Raw genomic sequence first — 8,768 nt, 5'->3', positions numbered from 1 at the left:
GAGGTCAGGTTTAACTCAGTTAGGATATAAAGTAATGGAGGCTCCATTCGGTTTTAAAAAACATCTTTATTGAGCTGTAACCCGTGGACCATGCACTTCAGTCTTTCAGGTTTACAATCCAATGGCTTTTAGTGTATTCACAGAAACGTACCAGCACGGAGCACATTTTCATCACCTCCAAAAGAGACCCTGTAACGGCCCCTGTCCCCTCCAGCCTGAGGCAGCTGTTGGTCTATGTTTTTCGTCTTGGACTCCTCTGTCCTGGCTTCCCAGGTGACTTGGGGACATGCTGCGTGGATTATGTTGCCTGCTGCACTCAGCGTGATGTCCATGCACAGCTCTGCTGATTTATCACTCAGCGCCAGTGGACACTCAGTGGTTCTCGCCTCTGTTAGGAACTATGTGGTCTGAACGCTTGCGCATGCCCTCGTGGACGCGCCTTTAGCGCCTTTTCCTTGGTCTCAGGATGTTCCTGGGAGCACAGTTGCTGGCTCAGATGGAAATGCCCCGTTGGACCGTCTGAGGGATGTTTTCCACGGGGTTCTCCACACAGCTCTCAGGTAAGTCCTTCTGCACGGGACAGCATCTAACGATCCCCAAGCAGAAGCCCAACCAAGGTCCGCAGTGCCCACCGCATCAAGCCCCATCCCTGTTCCTTAGCAGCATGAGTGGAGCTAGAGCCTCTGTCGCTGCCACTCCTCCTTCCCACAGTGACCTCTTCAAGTATGGCTCTCTCCTAGAAGCGGCCCTCCTCCACGACAGGCCTTCCATGCCACTCCCCGCCTGGCCTGGCCCACTCCAGGCACTTGGGAAAGGCTCCCACCAGCCTGGCCTGCCTCATCCCTTGCAGTACCTGCAGCTGTGTGCGGGGAGCGCCTCTGTTCAGGCCCAGGCCCACCAGGCTTCTGAGGTGCTGCTGCGGTTTACCAGCAGCAGGACACCAGCCATTCAGCTCTCTCTCCTCCTCCTCGGAGTCTGCACCCTGAACCCAACAGCAGCGACCCAAAGCTCAAGTACTAAATGCCCCTAGAAAACCTGAATATACAGAGCAACATGCAGGGGGTGACTGAAAGTGGCATGAGGCCATCCCCAGGGAGCTACAGGCAGGAAATATTTTCTTTTTTTAAGTTCCAGTATTTTATTTTATTTATTGATTTTTTCAGTACTGGGGATTGAACCCATGGACTCTTCCATTGAGCTACATCCCCAGTCCTTTTAATTTAATTTTTTACAATTTGAGACAGGGTCTCTCTACATCACCTGGGCTGGCCTTGAACCTGCGATCTTCCTGCCTTGGCTTCCTGAGTCCCTGGGATTACAGATGCGCATCACGGTGCCTGGTGAAAGGTTTTCTTTATTCCTGCAACATCTGTCCAGCGGGTATGATTCATGACACCCATGTTACAAGGTCAAAGCCCAGGCTCAAGAGCTTCATTTGTCAAGGATGCACACGTCTACAGGACAACGTTGAAAAATCCACAGCGGAGTTAGGTGCGGTTAAGAAGCACAAAGGTGGCATTTCCCAAAATGTGTCTTTGAACTTGAGTCCTGTTAAGTACCAGGGGGAACAGAGACTCCTAAGCCCAAGGAGGTGGAGGAACACTTTGCAGGGGTCATCCTTGAGGGTCTCCCTCAAAGCCTCCTAGGAACACTGCCATGCAGAAGGCAGTGGTGTCAAGATGTCCCCAAAGGCTCCTGGGGCCACTTCCCAAACAGACCCTGTGCCCTCACCTGAGAATATAGGAAGTAGCTCCTGGCAAAAAAGACCTAGGCTATTTTAGGATGGGAGGAGCACGTTTTTGCCCACGCTGACCTGCAGGAGACACAGCCCTGCCAGGGTCTTCTGGGAGAAGCCTTCTGACCACAGGGGAGAAAGGGTGGAGGGATGGGGCAGGCAGGACTTCTGGAGGTCAGCCTCCCCCCTGAGCCTGGAGCTGAGCTACTGGGGCCTCCCGAGGATGCCCCTGCTCTTCCCAAGGCCTCCATGGCCCCTGTCCCTGGGCAGGCTCCTCACTGCCAGAGCATGGGCAGGTCAGCTGTGGGTTTGCTCTTGATGTCTGTCCCCTTCTCTTCCCATCTCTACCTCTACCTCACCCATAGGGGACAGAATCGTGCAGACCACTGGGAGGAGCAGCAAGCCTTTGACCTTGCCTGTGACTCCCGCCAGCCAGGGCCTTGGTAATGCTCACTCCTGGTCCTCAAGAACAAAATGTGTCACTCATGGGAGTGACCGCAAGAGAGAAGAAGGCTTTGTCGAATGGCTTCTATGTGCTCAGCACAGAAGGAAGAGTTGGCACATTCTGTGCAAGGATCCTAGTTCCACTTTGAAGACGATGCTGCAGTTCACAGAGGCCACGGACCCCTGCAAGGTCATTCTGTGGTGGTGCTGGGAAGAGGAGGGCCTTCTGCCTGCTGCGCCCTTGCCCTTCCCGTACCCCTGCAGTGCCCCATGAGGCACACCCTCCTCAGCTTTCCGCCTCCCTCTGTGGGCAGGAACATGGCTCTCAGGACGGGCCCAGGGGATACAGGGATTAATTTGTTCCTTGAAAGAAAAGAAATGGCTTCACTGACCTGTGGACTGAGGCGTCTCCTGGGGGAGAGAGGGCACTCTGGGTCGGGCTCTGCGTGCAGCCCTGCCCGTGGCCAGGGGCGCTGCCTCTTCCATGCCCTGGGGTCCACCCAGTCAATCATCTGCTGAAGGCGGGAGCACATCCCCCCTCTGTCCCACTGCAGAAATGACAACCCCTGACAGCTGCTCACCCTTCACAGGGCACCACAGGGGCCAGTTACTATTTATTTATTTATTTTTGGTGGCAAAAATGTCCAGTGACATAACATGTGTCATCCTGGTCATTCCGAAGTGTACAACTCAGTGGCACTGAGTCCACTCCCAAGGTTGTGCAACCATCTCCAACCACCGTCTACACCCAAACCCTTTCGTCATCCCCGACAGAACTGCACCCATTAGTAATAGCGCCCTCCCCCTCCCCAGGGGCCAATCCTCATTTGGAAGAGGCCTCCCTCCAGCCCCCCAGCAGGCTCCCTCTTTGGGAACACATGTCCAAGCTCTGAGCACAAGGATGTGGCCTGGATGAGCCCAGGCTCAGAAACCTAATTAAGGAAAAGGGGAAATCAGGAAAGAAGGTTCCAGAAGAAAGCGACCCGGTGGTGTGAAGCTACCTTCCTCCTGAGGGCGGGGCCCGCCTCAGGACCTGGAAACCTGGACGGAGGTTTGTTTGTGCAACGTCTGGGCTGGGCTTGGCCTCCTGGCTCTCCTGGACGCGGCTGCCGTCTCCTTTGCCACACAGACCATGAGCTATTTTCTTTTGCTGTCTGTTCCAGCTGTCCCCGAGGCTCAACAACTGTCCCCTCCCTCAGGTTGAAGGCAGCTGGGCAGAGGCAGGTGGCTGCCAGAGAGGCCAGGGGCTGGGGGCTGGTGGGTTGGTTGGTTTTAATCCTAGGCTGCAGTTGAGCCAAACAAAGATGAGAAGAAGACTTAAAATACCAATCTCTGGCCCCCCCAATCAAAGGGGTGTGAAAAGCTCTTGGGAGCCTGGATTTGAATCTACAGTCTTCTAGCTGTCACCTCAGACAGGGGCTTCAGACCTTCCAGGCTCGGTCTCTGACTCGGCAAGGGAAGGTAACCGGAGTCGCTGGCCACTCATTTCTTTATTCTCTGCTGCAGGAACCTGACTCGTGCGCCTTTGCAGTGCTGGTAGTTTGAATATCTTTGCTGTCTTTGCTCATCTGAAAACTCCTATTCATCCTGCAAATCCCACGTTACTGACTCTCCTCCATGAAGCCAACCCACCGGACCCCAGACGTTGGTCGTTTCATCTATTTCAGGACCCAGTGCTGGTTTTGTTCTGTTTTAGTCTCTTCTGTCGTTTAAATGTTCACTCCATTGCTGGTTTGATGCTGGGTCCAGGACACAAAACGTGCGGGACAAGCATGAGGTTCTCTTTGCCTATGGCCACACAAGGTCCATATCTGAATGGTTTGGGCCCATGGGGACACGGTGTGTGTTCCTGGGCAGGGACCACAGGCACACGGACAGAACTTCTGCCTCCTCCCATGAGCAGACCCACCTCCTGTGTGCCGGAAGCCCAAGTGGGCACTTGGAGTCTGGTTTCACGGTTAGCCTTGGAAGGCAGGGTCACGACTCCTATCTGGGGACAGAGGAGCCTGCTCCAACAGGCCTGGCCTGTCGCGGGATCTGGGAAGCCGCAGCCTGGCCTCCCTGGGACTTGGTCACGGTGGCTGTTTCTCATCCCCGCTCAGGAGCTGGCGTGCCCCAGCCCCGCATCTGTTTGTAAAAAATAATTATTTGCTTAAAACATGTGAAGTGCTCCTGTAATTTTAATCGGTTTAATTTAAATTTTAAACGACGGATCTTCAACCTCTAATCACTTTGAAACTGAAGTGCTTTTCACCAAATGTGAAGTGCTTTAGGGTTGGAAATGATTATGGGTAGGACAGTGAAGGGGTGCGGGAGACAGGGCCAAGAAGACAGGAAGGGAGGAAACCCAGGACAAGGAGAGCAACTCAGAGTCGAGTTGGAAGCCATTTCCAACCCAGGGCAGAAGCCAGTGCTTCGGAAGGCCTTCACTGAGGTGAGACAGGGATGCCCACAGCCCCACATGGTTCAAGTTCAAATCTGCGTTTTATTTTTTACATGGACGCAGGACTTGGTGCACTGTGAGCTTCACAGTGAGTTCGGCTGGGCTTTGGGATTGCAAAATTCCGGTGAGCCCTCTGGTGCTGAACTTGTGTGTGCACGTCCCTGCAGTCCTAGCCTTGTGGCCCATCCCTCAGTTAGGCCTCCCAGGGCCGGCCACAGTGCAGCTTAGACAGCAGGACGGAGAGGTGGGCTGATGACTGATGATTTAGGAATTTGACCTTGGTTTGTGACTCCAGAGCTCAGATCCTGCCAGAGGGCTGTGGACCCTGCCCAAGGTGTCATGACACATGAGTTTCTGTGTAGATGCGTGTGCAGGCTTGCAAGTGTGTCTATGCGTGCATGCACACATGTGTGTCTATGCACATCGATGCATGTGTGTGTGTGTGGGCATGTGTGTTAGTGCTGGGAACACCTGGCTGCAGCTGGCAGGGCTGGGTGTTCCTGGGAAACATGAGGACGGTCATGGATGTGGGCACTGTGCAACCAGGAAGTCTGGCCTCAGAGGCCAGGTGCCGGAGCTGGCTCTGGCAACTGGGGTGGTGGACAGGCTGCCTGCAGCTGCTGCCCGTCCCACCAGCCACCTTCCTCTTCCTTTCTGTCTGTGCAGAGAGGCTGAAGGAGCAGGAGAAACCAGATCGGTGTCTTGCAGGCCTGACTTTCAATTTCACTCATTGCTTTTTTCCATGTGTGATCTTGGGCTGGTTACTTCAAATTCCCAAGTGTCGTTTTGCTATTTTAGAAAATAGGAGCTGGAGTTGTAGCTCAATGGCAGAGCACACCTGCCCCATGGGGCCCTGGGCTCAGTTCCCAGCACCACACAAAAACCATACAAAACTCCCCAAAGATATGTGTGTGTGTGTGTGTGTGTGTGTGTGTGTGTGTAGAGAACACAAGGAAATAAGCACTTTCCTTGTGCTCTTAGCTTCAGGCAGGGTGTCCCCAGCCCGGCCTCGGCCCCACAGTGGCTCTGTGCTTGCTTCCCCACTCTGGCCTCCAGGAATTTACAGTCCCCTGGCCAAGCACCTGTCCTTACCCTGTCCTACTTCAAGCTCCTCCATGGAGGGCCTGGTCCTGTGGATCTTTGTGGTCAGGGCCAGGAACTGAGTGCAGCTCCAACTGGAGGCTTCTGGGGGGGAAGATAGGGTGCAGGGCAAGACCCATGGTTTGGGCCAGAGGGATCAGCCTCTGACTCTTGGCTTTGCCACATGCAGCCAGAAAAGTGTGTTCACCAGTCGGAACTAAATTTCATCTACTCTAAACTGTTTTACAAAAATCTACTCTATAAGGAACGCAAAGGCAGGCTGCAAACTGGAAAAAGATATTTACAATACCCCAAACCAATGAAGAATGGTGTACGCAGAATGAAGAAAGACTTCTACAAATCAAAACCTGAAAATAAAAGCAGATGAATTTAAAAAGCAAAATATCCGCATGAATAACTCACAGAGAGGAGTGTGTTAGTCAGTTTTGCAAAGCTGGGGCAAAATGCCTGATGAAAACCACTTCAAGCAGAAAAGGTTCATTTTGATCCTGATTTCCCTCTGTGGTCCCCTAGAGCTGTTGGTTTGGGGCCTGTGGTGAGGCAGAACATGGTGGCAGAAGGGTACGTCAGAGCAAAGTTGCCCAGGTCCTGGCAGCCAGGAAGCAGAGGCAGACAGAGAGGAGAGAAAGGAGGGGCTGGGGACAAAACGCCTAAGCACCTACCCTCTTCAGCTGAGTCCCACCTCCTGAGGTTCCACCACCTCTCAACCGGCCATTCAGCTACCATCCCTCCACGGGTCACTCCACTGAGGAGCCAGATCCCTCCTGACCCAATGACTGCCCTGAAGTCCCACCTCTGAGCCTCAGGGCAGCAGAACTATGCCTTGAACACAAGGCTTTGAGGAACATCCCATATCCAAACTCGGACAATGAGTTCCCAGACACCTGAAGAGATTCCCCATCTTAGCAATCAGGAAAATGTAAATGAACAGCGTACGACGTACTGGAGTCGCAGAAATATCTGGCAGAATAAGATAATGAACAGGAGACAGATACAAGGGGCTGACATTTGGGGGTTACGTCCCCAGCTGAGCTACCTGCTCCCCAGGTAGCCCATGACAACCTCTAAAAACAGCGTTCCTCTGCCAAACCTAGGAGAAGACAGATCCCAGACCTTGTAGCAGCTACTTCTTCTGCCACTCTGTTGGGGTTTGCTATTGTTTTTCCCCCAGTTCTTGAGATGGATGTTTGGAGCATTGTCTTTGAACTGTTCTTCTCTAATCTCTCTCTCTCTCTCTCTCTCAATATATATATATATTCATACCAATTTTCCATAAATTTGACTTTTGAGCTTTCCACAAATGATCATAGTTTCATCATTTCTTAGTTAAATATTTTCTGATTTTCATCGTGATTTTTTTTGGTTAGAATTAGCTTAATTTTCAGAAGTGCATTTATTTCTCAACTTCCTCCAATTCTTGCTTTTCAAGAGCATTCTGCTCACTTTGTTATTGCAGCCTAGCTGAGTTCCACTCTGATCAGAGAATACACTCTGTGGGGTTGAATCTTTTCAAACTCGTTGAAACTTGCTTTTCGGCTCAGCATGTGGTCAATTTTGGTAAATGTTTAAGTGTTCTTGAAAAGAAGGTATGCTCCGCAGTGGTTAGGTGCAGTGTTCTATTAATGCCAATGAAGTGAGCATGGTTAATTATGTTAATCAGAACTCCTATATCCTTGCTAGTGTTTTTGGCTGACTTGTTTTATCAATTATGAAAGTATGTAAAAATTTGGTGTTTGCATCTATTTTCCATTTCAGTTTTGTCAGTTTTTGCTTTATATATTTTGAGGCTGTGCTATTAGGTCCATGCACATTTAGAATTATTATACTCTTTCTGGGAAATTGGACTTTGCGTTTTCTAAAGTCCCCCTTTTTATATGTCGTCACGGTTTCTTCCAGGAAGGCTGTGTGGTCTGATGTCACTGTAGCTCTGCCAGCTTTCTCTTGATGGGTATTTATATTTAGATGTTTTTCATCAGTTTACTGCCAATCTTTCTGTATTCTTAAATTTTAAGTGTCTTGGTCAGCTTTTCATCACGGTGACCAGAATACCTGACAAGAATAACTTAGAGGAGGAAAAATTTATGTTGGGCTCCTGGTTTCAGAGGCTCAGTCCATGGATGACCTGCTCCATTGCTCTGAGCCTGGGGCAGAGCATCATAGTGGGAGGTCATGGCAGAGAAAAGCTTCTCAGTGTTGGCTTCCAGGAAGCAGAGAGAGGGAGGAACCAGAGGGACAAGATAGAACCCCAAGGCTTGCCTCCAGTGACCTGCTTCCTCCAGCCACCCCCACCTGCTTAGAGTCCCCACTCAGTCCATTTAAATGATTAATCCATCAAGTAGATTAACCTACTGATTAGGTTCTGGCTCTCGTAACCTGATCAATTCACCTCCTGCTCAACACAGGAGCTTTTAAGGCATACCTCCAATCTAAGCCGCAATAGAAGTGTGATCATAAGCAGGATACAATTGGATCATTTTCTGTCGTGACCTCTTGCCCGCAAGGAAGACGCAACTCGAGAATCTTCTTTCAGCGGTTTATTCAGGCCCTTAATATTTCTTCTACTGATCCCTCGGATGCCCCTCCCAGCCTTAATATAGCATCTCAAGCCCCAATGCGAAGCTGCCACGTGGAACTTTCTCATAGGGTGCTGAAAAACCATGCGCCAACTCTCCCAAATAAGGAGTTGTTTGTCACATACCACAGTGGAGCCGGCGCCATCTTGTAATGGCGACCATAGTCTGCATAAACGGCAGAGGCGGCTCACCACTATTTTCTTTTCTTAAATCCCAACAATGCTTGTCCATCACACTGAAGAAAGTAACTGGGATGGTCTATTTCTTTTAGTTCGTATCTTTTGTTTGATCTGTTATTTTCATTTTTCAAATTTTTTGCTTTCTTACTTTCTTTTAGATTCACTGAGTCTTTTTTATTACTTATTTTCTCTTTTTAAAATTTAGTATTAATACATTATTTTGTTATTCTTTTTTTTTTATTGTTGGTCGTTCAAAACATTACATAGTTCTTAATACATCATATTTCACAGTT

Source organism: Ictidomys tridecemlineatus, chromosome 5 (assembly GCF_052094955.1).
Source record: "Ictidomys tridecemlineatus isolate mIctTri1 chromosome 5, mIctTri1.hap1, whole genome shotgun sequence".
NCBI lineage: Eukaryota > Metazoa > Chordata > Mammalia > Rodentia > Sciuridae > Ictidomys > Ictidomys tridecemlineatus.
This window is presented reverse-complemented; position numbering follows the sequence as displayed.